This window comes from Camellia sinensis, chromosome 10 (assembly GCF_055761805.1).
Source record: "Camellia sinensis isolate YWXY chromosome 10, ASM5576180v1, whole genome shotgun sequence".
In the NCBI taxonomy this organism is placed as follows: domain Eukaryota; kingdom Viridiplantae; phylum Streptophyta; class Magnoliopsida; order Ericales; family Theaceae; genus Camellia; species Camellia sinensis.
Genome location: NC_138970.1, coordinates 5,119,745 through 5,130,628, shown reverse-complemented (window position 1 = coordinate 5,130,628; position 10,884 = coordinate 5,119,745). Strand labels below are relative to the sequence as shown.

Sequence of the window (10,884 nt, the reverse complement as noted above, 5' to 3'; positions counted from 1 at the left end):
CCCGCTCGAGCGAGAACATTTGCGCTCGAGCAGAGTTTGCACTGCCTCAGTAGTTGGGCTTGTCTGCACAAATACTGAGAAGTGTGTTTTCGCACTCCATCGTGAGTTTGAGTGCTCGAGCGTGAGACCCGTTTAATTGCATGCATTTTAGAGACTCCGCTCGAGCGGCAAGTTCTGCGCTTGAGCTGGGTATGCGGCCCCTATTTTCTATATATATGTGTTTAAGTTTTTTTTTTTTTTAGGGTTACGACTCCTAGATCTACTTTGGGAGCTCTAGGGTTTCGTTTTGGGGCTAGCTAGTTTGATAGTTTTTTCCTTTGATGCTTGCTTGAGTATTATACTCACATGGTTGGATAATTTACATCAAAGGGTTAATTGTGTGATTTTCATCAAGAGTGTTCTTCTTCGGTGAAATCCAGAGATTCAAGAGTGAGTGTCGAAAGAGTTTGATGCTGTGTGCAATCGTTGATTCGACAATGGATGTTGTGGATTCAACATCAACCTAATCAATTCTGAGACGAAGGTTGTGGTGAAAGATATACAGAAGATTTGAAGACAAATTGAAAGCACTTGGGTAATTTGTTTGTTATCTTTGTAATCTTTTTTTCTTCAGTAGTGGATTGATTTGTGGTGTTTCGTCCGTGATTTTTTTATCACAATTGAAGGTGCTTCAATTGTGCTTTTTTCCACATAAAAATCGTTTGTGTCGATTTATTATTTTCTAAAACAACAACATAAATCACTTTCGTACATGCTTAATGATTTAGATTGTGGGTTTTAATTGGTTGGGAATTGAAACATTTAAATATTGATCTAATCACGAATCACTTAGTTTTTTCATATACTTTTTTGGAATGAGACTTTTGGGTAAATTTCTCAATTCAAATTCACTAGTAAAGGCTGGACACATAGCAATACAAATATCCTTAGAATAGATGTAATTGCAATTGGACCAAAATGCTAGAAAGACAACTCAATCGAAAGACATACTAAAAGAGAAGAGTAGGTGGAGGTAGTTATTGAACTGCACCAATCCAAACATTGTCATTCTAGGAGCTGAAAGTTTTTACAATTTATAACCTTACACAAAGATACATTATTGTTCAACTTTAAAATTCAAACATCGTTAGATTTGTCTATGGGTGGGAAATGGGCTCAACGAGTAGCAAAGACACACACTCTTTGTTCTTGCCTCCAACATCATGGCCATGGCCATCTCCATGCTGGTACGTGAATTGAGAAACCCTGGCAAGATTAGTTGCAATCTCCACAAAAATCCGGTTGAAGGGAGAATCCACAAGTCGAGCTTCATTCAACTTCTTCCAGGCCTCACTAATCAATTGTTTAACATGATCACGAGCATCTTCTACAGAGGCACCAGTTTCATGCATGTAAATTTGGATCGATTTTGGATTGTCACCTCGTTCTACCTCATCCTAAGTAAATGATTTTTAAAAACGAAGAAAATGTAGATCATTACACGATCCTAATTTCCTAAAATCATTCTAGAGACATGGAATCAATCATATAATCAATCACAAAAAATACAAATATAATAATGTGAGTGTAACATTTATTCAATGTTGCCTAATACTATCTCGTGTTGATTTTCTGTCAACATTACGTTTTCATTTTTTTCATTTTGCTTTTAATGTTTTCTAAAACAAAAATAAGAAACAGTATGAAAATACCGTTCATTTTCATTTATATATATATATATATACATTTAAATTTGAAAACAACTTTTTAATGCTTCTAAAAATTAGAAAACAAAAAAACACAAGCAAGAGTAAGAAGACAGGCTACCCACCCATGATGTGCCCAAATCGTCAGCAAGTCGAACAATCAATGAAGGCCACTTGATTAAATCATGGTAGTTCTCTAAGGAGTCCAACTCTTCTTGGGTAATGGGATTTGATAAGGGATTTGTGCTTAGAAGATAAGCATGTGTTAGCAGGACAGGAGCAGAAACAGATGTCCATGCATGGTTCACATACTCCTCCATTGTTGGTATTACTCCACCGTGGGCCCAATTTACCTCCTTTACATAACAGTGAATTAAGTCTTGCCACTGCAACATTTACAAATACAATATTAATAGCATGATGATGATGATGAGATTGATGATGAGGATGATGATGATGATCAAATACAATCAACTTCAGCAATTCAAATAAGCTCACAAGGTACTTTTTATGAAAACATAATCTCTATACATAATTTTTTATTAAAATGATATGAAAGTGATTTATTATAAGTTTTATATTTGTATATGATTACTCTTTGATTAAATAAGATAAAAATGATAGGTATATATACACACATAAAATTTACAATACAACTGAAATTCATTTTAAATGTGTGAGAAATATACTTTAAATAAATCTAAGTTACGTATTAATTTTTATAAGAAAGACACAAACTCAGAATTTATGCCGTGAATTTTATTTAGAATCAGAAAGAGTAGTTGTGATTCAAATGATGTATTGTGGAATCTATGCATAAGATGAATTTGGATCACACATTGAAATTTTTGAATAAATTTTTAGAATTTATAGTATTATTGAAATTTTTACATGTATATTTGTTTGATTTTTCTTTTTTTTTCTTTCAAGTGTGCAACACCTTTCTTTTAAGGTATGGGAGGATGTGAACTCCATGCTCCTTAAGAGTGTCATAAGCCATTTCATTAATCCAATTATAGTAACCAAGGAAACATATCTTCATATAATCCGGTAAATGTTCTACTGCATTCACATCCCATCTGAGAAACAAAAAAATTGTGTCAAATTTTATGTAAAAAATGATAGTGGTGCTTACCTGGGAATGAAATGCTTTTAACTTTTACATATAAATTATTAACACTTAGCTTGCCAGAAATTGCACCAACCTGTCAACGGCATCTGTGAAGAGCTCGAGTTCATCCAAGGTACCATAAGCATCATAAACATCATCCAAACATGTTGTTAGTATATTGATCCTTGTTTCCATTCTCCTATAATATTGGAATTGAGGCTCATAAGCCCCTCCCAGAGACCATAAGTAATTCTCCATCACCCTATCCCTCAAAAATGGCAACCTTTTCCCCCAACGTGTACTCTCCCACCACCTATATTCAATGAAACCGATGAAGAATGATAAAAATAAGAGAAATTCTAGAGACAAAAAGCAAAAATAAAAATTAATACAACTACATACATAAATTAACTATGATTTTGTTGAGTATGGTTTGATTAGGATTCCTTAGGAAAAAATTTCATTGGATGAATTTTATTGATTTGTTTCACCTCCTATGTGGACTACTGTTTTCAAACTATGGTGCATCTGACGTGTCCATATGATGTTGTGTGAATGCGCATAAGAGGTGAAATAAAAGTTAGAACTGTATAACAACTCTTTTACTTGAAATGTGAACCATATAAGTTATCTTACCTTGACACGTGTTTTAGATCTTCTTGATGAATTGCTTGTACCATGTTGAAATCCAATTTGGCAAACTCAAGCAATGTAGGGTTCATGTCCAATCTCCTCTCATATGCATCAATGAACCACCTATAGCTTCCATTCTTGGCATGGTCCAATGAAGTGGAAGCTCCAAAGCATTTTTTTTTTTTTTTGATCAGCAAAGAAAAATTTCATTAAAAAACATGAAATTAAAGGTACAAAAAAACGACAGAAAAGCGAGAGAGATTCGAGATAGTATAGACTATCCCTACTACTGCTACTCACAACCATCTAACCAAACCCTCGGCCTCACGAAAGCATGACTCACTAGCATGGCTAGATTTGGATCTGTGCTCTTCTTGAGGTATTCTTTGAGATGTTTAGTTGCAAAATCTCTAGCCTCTTCCAATATGCTTTCAGCCTCCATTAAAAGGTACGATGATTCATACAAGGATAGCAGCCCCTTAATGTCCTCACTCAAGGACTCCTTGAATTGCCCAAACTTGTCCTTAAAATTATTGAAAACTTCTACAAGCAACAAAGTATACTTTTAATTGCTAATTACAAGGGATAAGCTCCAGTGTATATTTGCATTTCTCTATACTCATTCATACTCCTCTTATGAGTTCAAATTTGGACTCATATCGATAATCTAAACCGTGTATTTTGTAAGTTTCCTAATAAAAGTCATTTATGCAAAAAATTAATTTCATTGAATATCTATAAATACAAGAACAAATCATATTTTACTTTATAAAATAAATAGCAAATATGATTGTAAATTTAAATAATTCATTTTGTAAAATAAAACATTATTTGTTTCTATGTTTATAGTTGTCTGATAAATTTAATTTTTTTATATGAATAACTTTTATTATCAAACTTCTGAAATAAACTATTTATATTTTCAAAGTGAATTCAAATTGAGACACATAAAAAAATATAAAAAAAATATAGAGCGATGAATTACAATGACTAAGACAAAAAGATATTTATATTGTATAAATAGTGGTGGAGCCACTATTAGTCCAAGAGATGCACGGCCTCCCTACTTAATTGTAATGATATCAGGGAAATGGGGATAGGAATAAATTCCCGTCTTCTTCCTTGAGATTTCTGATACTTCCCCCTTAGGCTATACTGGATTTTTATTTTTTTTAAAGGGAGATTTGTGTTTTTGGAGATATCTCCGTTATGCTATAGAGCCTAATTTTTTGTGTTACCCCTTCTCTTACGTCAAGATTTGCTTTTACATAGTAGATGGGGTGTTCTCCATTTTTTGTGTGCGAGTTTTCATGCTGAGAACTGAGAACCCAATTCGATTATCCAAATTTGCTACTCCCTCCGTCCCAAAATATTAGTCACTTATTCCATTTTTCATTGTCCCAAAATATTAGTCCCTCTTTATAAATCAAGTACAAAATAATGTAAATTTCCTATTTTGCCCTTCTTTTAAATTAATAAACAATTTAAAAAGTACAATTATGACATTGATATTCCCAAAAAATGTACTATCAAAAGGGTAATTTTGGAAAATTAACTTTTTTCAAATCTAATAAGTGTACTACCAAAAAAAGTTGGATTCCCCAAAAAGGACCAATATTTTGGGACGGAGGGAGTATGAAATTTTTTCTTTTCTTTCTAGATTCTTATTTGTGTATGCAAAATATTGTAGTGGTTCTTATTGATGGGTAAATTTATGTGTTTTTTTTTTGAAATATTTGATTTGCCATTAAGAGCCTTGAGTTTGTGGGCTCCCATGAGACGTTTATATATGTGAGAGATGGTATTTTTGTTCCAGCACAGTCGGAGTTTTGGCTGACCGATCTTTATGTGTGCCTGCTGTTGTTACTGTTGAATTGCTAAGGGGCTGCTACAGTGTTTGCTACTAGTTTGTTCAAATCCATGCTGGGTATTGTAATGGGTGGTTTGAAAGCCTTTGACTAGTTTTCTTATCCTAACAGTGTTGCTTGGACATTACTTTATTTAAAATTTCGGAAATGATACAGATTATTATTATTTTTTTTTTTTTAACCCCCACAATCCCATAGACACATTGAGGAAAAAACAAAACAAAACAAAAATTTAGCCAATCACAATGCATTGGATGGTGGTGAGAGTTCCCCAAAAAGGAAATCTCAACCTTTTCCCTTAAAATTTATTTGTTCAATGTGTTGTACTATTTTAATCTAACTATGGACTTATCTAAATCTATATCATTTGAGAATATATTATTTTAGTAATTTTTTGATTTTTTATGAAAAAATGTATAGAAAAATAGAAAGAGTGATGTGATAACTTATAATGACTTTTTAATTTTTTGGTTAAAATTGAAAGTTGCCAATCGAGACAAGTTGTGAGTTAGTAGCTATGAGTGTCTCCCTTTTTGAAGGGTGTGTTGCTTTTTACACATGCAATGAACTTTATTGTAACATTTAAATGTTTTAGTGTAAAATATATGACTTACCTACCAAAAAAAGAAATTGGGATGGTTTTGAAATATTAATTGATATTCTTAGGCTATGTTTGGCATAGGCTGTTTTTTTTGTTTTGGCTATTTTAGCCCAAAAAAAAAAAAAAAAAAAAAAAAAAAAGGAGAAGAAGAAGAAGAAGAAGAAGATAAAATATGTTAAAAAAGTCAAAAAATTCAAAAAACTCATTCCAAACTAAGCCTTTTAGCCTTAGGCTAAAATAGCCAAAAAGTCAATCAACATCCCAAATGAAAACTTACTAGGTTATTTTGGAAAGATGGTTAAAAGCTGATTGTTTGACTTTTTTTGAAAAAACGTATAAAAAATGTGAGAAATAATGTGATTCAAAATGAGTTAAAAGTTTTAAAATGACTTTTAACTAACCATTGTATCCCAAATTGATTGAATAAAGATATATATATATATATATATATTAATTGATAAATTAATTAGTGTATTAACGGATAATATGACATAATTTTAAATATTTTTTATTTTTATAATTTATATAATGTGGTCTATAACTTTAAAATGATAATATCATAATATATATTGATACATTAATTGATATATCAATTAATAAAAGTAGCAATACTCCAATGGCTCCTCCAGCTTCTCTATCATCATTTTCACATCTTCCTTCAACTTAGCTGCCCATTTTTCATATGACTCTCCCTGCAGATATTTTTTTTTGATCAACAAAAACTTCATTGATGAAAAAACCTTCCAAGAAGGAGATAGTACATCAATAAAGGGACAAGAAAGGATAGGGGGGAGGGGGATGATGCACAGCACCACAAACAGAAACGTTGGTGAGGGACCAACACTGACACAGAACTGAAGAACAACTGAAGCACAGCTGAAGCCCAGATCAGATACATACAGCCTACAGCAGATTCATACATACAAACAAACAGAGCAGAGCATACATACATACAAACGGCAGAGCCTACAAGCAGATCAGATACATACATACAAACAGCAGAGCATACAGCATACCCTTAGCAACCAGCACTGATACAAACTGAAGCAAATCTGAAGCAAAAACTGAAGGCATACATCACTGATGGGCATACAACCAGATCAGAAGCAAAACTGAAGGCATACAACCAGATACAGATCAGAGCAAACTGAACTAGTGTACAGATATATATATATATATATATGCATGTATATGTAATGTACTATTTTATATTATCAACATTACAAGTGTAATGATAGTATATGCGTGAGAGAGGAATGAGGAAGAAATAAATATATACATTAATCTTTCATTGTTTGATAAAAAAAACAAAATCTTTCATCGTTGAATTTTAGATGAAATTATAAGTACAGTAAGATTGATGAATGTAATTATTAGTACAAAGTAATAAATTGCAGATGTAAAATAAATTATATTTATTTGTATACTACGTGTGATGATATTAATGTCCTTATATTTTACCCCTTATGTCACCTTGGTCTCTATACTTTCAATTGATTCTATTTTGATCTTTAATTTTAAATTTTGTTTTAATTTGGTCCAATTTATATCATTAGTGTTTTTTTAAAAAAATTATCATTAAATTGATTGGGGTTAATTAAATAAGTTCAGTGAGTTTATAATTTTGCCTTTAAAAATATGACACGTGACATTTATATGCATATTTTTCATTAAAAAATGCTAAGGATTGTAGTAAATTGGACCAAATTGAAATAGCATCATAAATTTTGGGTCAAAATTGAGTCAATTAAACTATGTAAATTAAAATGACACAAGAAATAAAGTACAAGAATTACTGTCATAATTTACTTTTATTTTTATAAAGTGGAAACAAAATATTCTTTTTACATTAGCAATCAGCAATCTACCCACTTAACCCAATACAAATGGGAAAATTATTAGGTACTTTTGGAATACCTCGTGAAAATTATTAGTCATATTCTCTCACCAATCATTATTTATTATGTCATTTTATATTCCTCAATCACTTAATATTAATAATTAATACAACCATAGAACCCCACGTGACTATATGCTCGAACTACCGAATAACCACCTATAGATATTATCTATTAATTTATTTACTTTTTTAAAAATTATCCCATCTGATGGTTGTTTTTAAAAAAGTTGTCAAGAAAAAAAATTTAAAACCAAAAATAAATAAATAAATAAACTTTTACGACAAAATTTTAAAAATATTGTAAATAATACATTTTTAGAAATAAAATAATTTGGTGTCAAAAGATTTATTTTTTGACGCAAAAATATGGTCACAAAGAGATAGTAATTCATTATTAAATATCCAATTTCATCACTAGAATACAATAATAATACTTTTGATAATTAAAATATTTCTTACTTAAAAAGTAATTTTGTTCTTAAATTTTTGTTTCTAAAACCTGAATTTGTTGTAGCAACTTGTTGATATCAGTTTTTGTTTCCCAAAAATTGTAAAACAGTTTAAAAAAATTATTAAATTCTATAAACATAAAAGTTAAAATTAATTTCATTTGCTTCAAACAAAATTTCCATCCTTCCTCCCTTCCTCGCCCCTCTTGCCACCACCACCTCTATAGCTATCGTCGCAGGTAATTAGGGACGGATCCAAGATTATAACTTTGAGGGCTATTCTGTAGTTTAAAAATTAGAGGGCTACTCTATATAATTTTGAAATTATCTAAAAAAAATTAGAAGTGCAAACTTCTATAATTTTAAATTATTTTAAAATTTCTAATATAATATATGATATTTTTCAAATTTTTTAGGGTGTAGCCGCCCCCCAGCCCAGAATATTTTATTTCCACTTTATAAAAACAAAAGTAAATTATGACAGTAGTTCTTGTACTTTATTTCTTGTGTCATTTTTGTTCACATTAACAATCAGCAATATATCCACTTAACCCAATAATATGGGAAAACAATTAAATACTTTCGAAGTACCACGTGAAAATTATTAGTCATACTCTCTCCCTAATCATTATTTATTATGTCATTTTATATTCCTCAATCACTCAATATTAATAATTAATACCTTACTTTCTCGACCAATTATACTATCATAGAACACCACATGACCATATTCTCGAATTACCGAATAACCACCTATAAATATGATCTATTAATTTTTTTTAAAAAAAAAAATTTATCCCATCTAGCGGTTGTTTTTAAAAGTTGTCAAGAAAAAAAAAATAAAAAAACTTTTACAACAAAATTTTAAAAATATTGTAAATAATACACTTTTAGGAATAAAAATGTTAGCTATATATTTTGTAAAAGCCAGTTACAATCCGACACGTGACAGAATAAGGATATTATTGGAAAATAATTTAACTCTCCAATCCTGATCGTACACATGGTGATGATAATTGGTTCTCACATGGTCTAAGCAACATTGGATCAGTAAAGAAACGCAATGTGACGTGGCTTCAACGGTTACTCATATTCAAATTCAAATACAGGAGGGAAGCCTAACTGCAAATGGTGGCATAATGGAGCTACTTCTAAGGCAACATGATCAGCGATCATGGAGGAGCAATTCGACGGTTCGAAGAGCAGTTCGAAGGTCATCTTTGACAAGTATAAATAGTAGAGAGACCCCCAGGAAAAAAGGACGGAACTCAGATCATAGATACCAGTCTTTATTTCATATTTTACTTTCCAGTTTTACATTCCTGTACTTTCAATACCTGCACTTTACATATCTGCACTGCACTTCAATTCATAGGAGTAGTCTCAAGTAGATTCAAGTGGACTGTTGCTGTAAACCTCTTCGAGGCTGAGTTTGGACTATTGTAAGTTTTTCATTTTTATGAAATACTTCCATTGTTCTTCATATTAATTGTTATTTCTCTTAATTTCTCCTAAGTCAAGCCACCAATAAAAGTCCTCTTCATTGAGGCTGAAAGAACTAAAACACAATCGTCTGGTAATTGGTTGGCAATCACAATTTCTATAAGGACTGATTGATCCTTGCTGGCACGCTCACATTTACAAAAATACCCTTCGAAAAGCCAAAAAGCCAACATATATTTTTGGCACGCCCAGTGGGACTCGAAAAATATGGCTAGACGAAGACGACAAGGAGAAAATGAACGCTTGGAGGAAGGCGTAGAAGGAGAGGTAGAAATACCTAATCCAGAGGATAATGTGGTAACACATCCTGTGGAAACTCCCATGTTATCAGAACCTTTGGTCAAACAGACCAGTACTTCTGGACAAGAACCATATGCTCGTAGTATTGGACGAAACCATGGAATTGGACCATCCACCATTCCATCTACTCAGCCAACAAATCCATGGGATGGCTTAGTAGATGCTATGGGACAACAACTAATGAACACAATGGAAAAATGGGCAACATCCTTCTTGGATCGAATGAATAATCACCAACCAACAAACACAAGACACACGGAGGAGGTTTTAAATGTCCCTCAGCAAAGATTGGCTAGAGATAAACAGCCTATGCAAGTTAATGGACATTCTAATGGTCAAACTAGTACCCAAAACTTTGAAAGACCATCACCTCAGTCTTGGTATGAACTTGTTTCGAGGCTTGCAGCGGGCCAAAATGCCTCAGTACTCAACAATGAAGCCACACAAATTGGTGGACCTGGCCAAATACAAGAAACTGGCATAAGAACGGTTACAAATCCCATGTTCGAAGCCATACCTGGTATTAGGGGGTATAATAATCCTTTATTCGAATTCATACCCGGGGGGTTGGAAGGTTTTCCCACAAATGGAAGGGATACAACATCTGTTCCAACACCTTTTGCAGGTCCTTTCACAGGACAGGCTCAAAGGGGTTACCCACACCCCCAACAGCAACCTGCACCACAGGGGCACCCAGTCCCAAATATGCAACCTTATGGACCAAGAGGACCACAGGCACAAGTTTGCCCACCAAACCCTGTGTTTGTCCCTCCAGTAGTGGTTCAGCAAGCACAAAATTTGGTTCCTAGAGACCAGATTGCTGATATTGTTAGG

The 10,884-nt window shown here is 32.4% G+C and overlaps 1 pseudogene; it reads right to left on the bottom strand.

The window, feature by feature from the left end:
• Positions 1-1,126: 1,126 nt before the first annotated feature.
• On the bottom strand, positions 1,127-6,972 carry LOC114282294 ((-)-alpha-terpineol synthase-like; annotated as a pseudogene).
• Between the last annotated feature and the right edge of the window lie 3,912 nt (positions 6,973-10,884).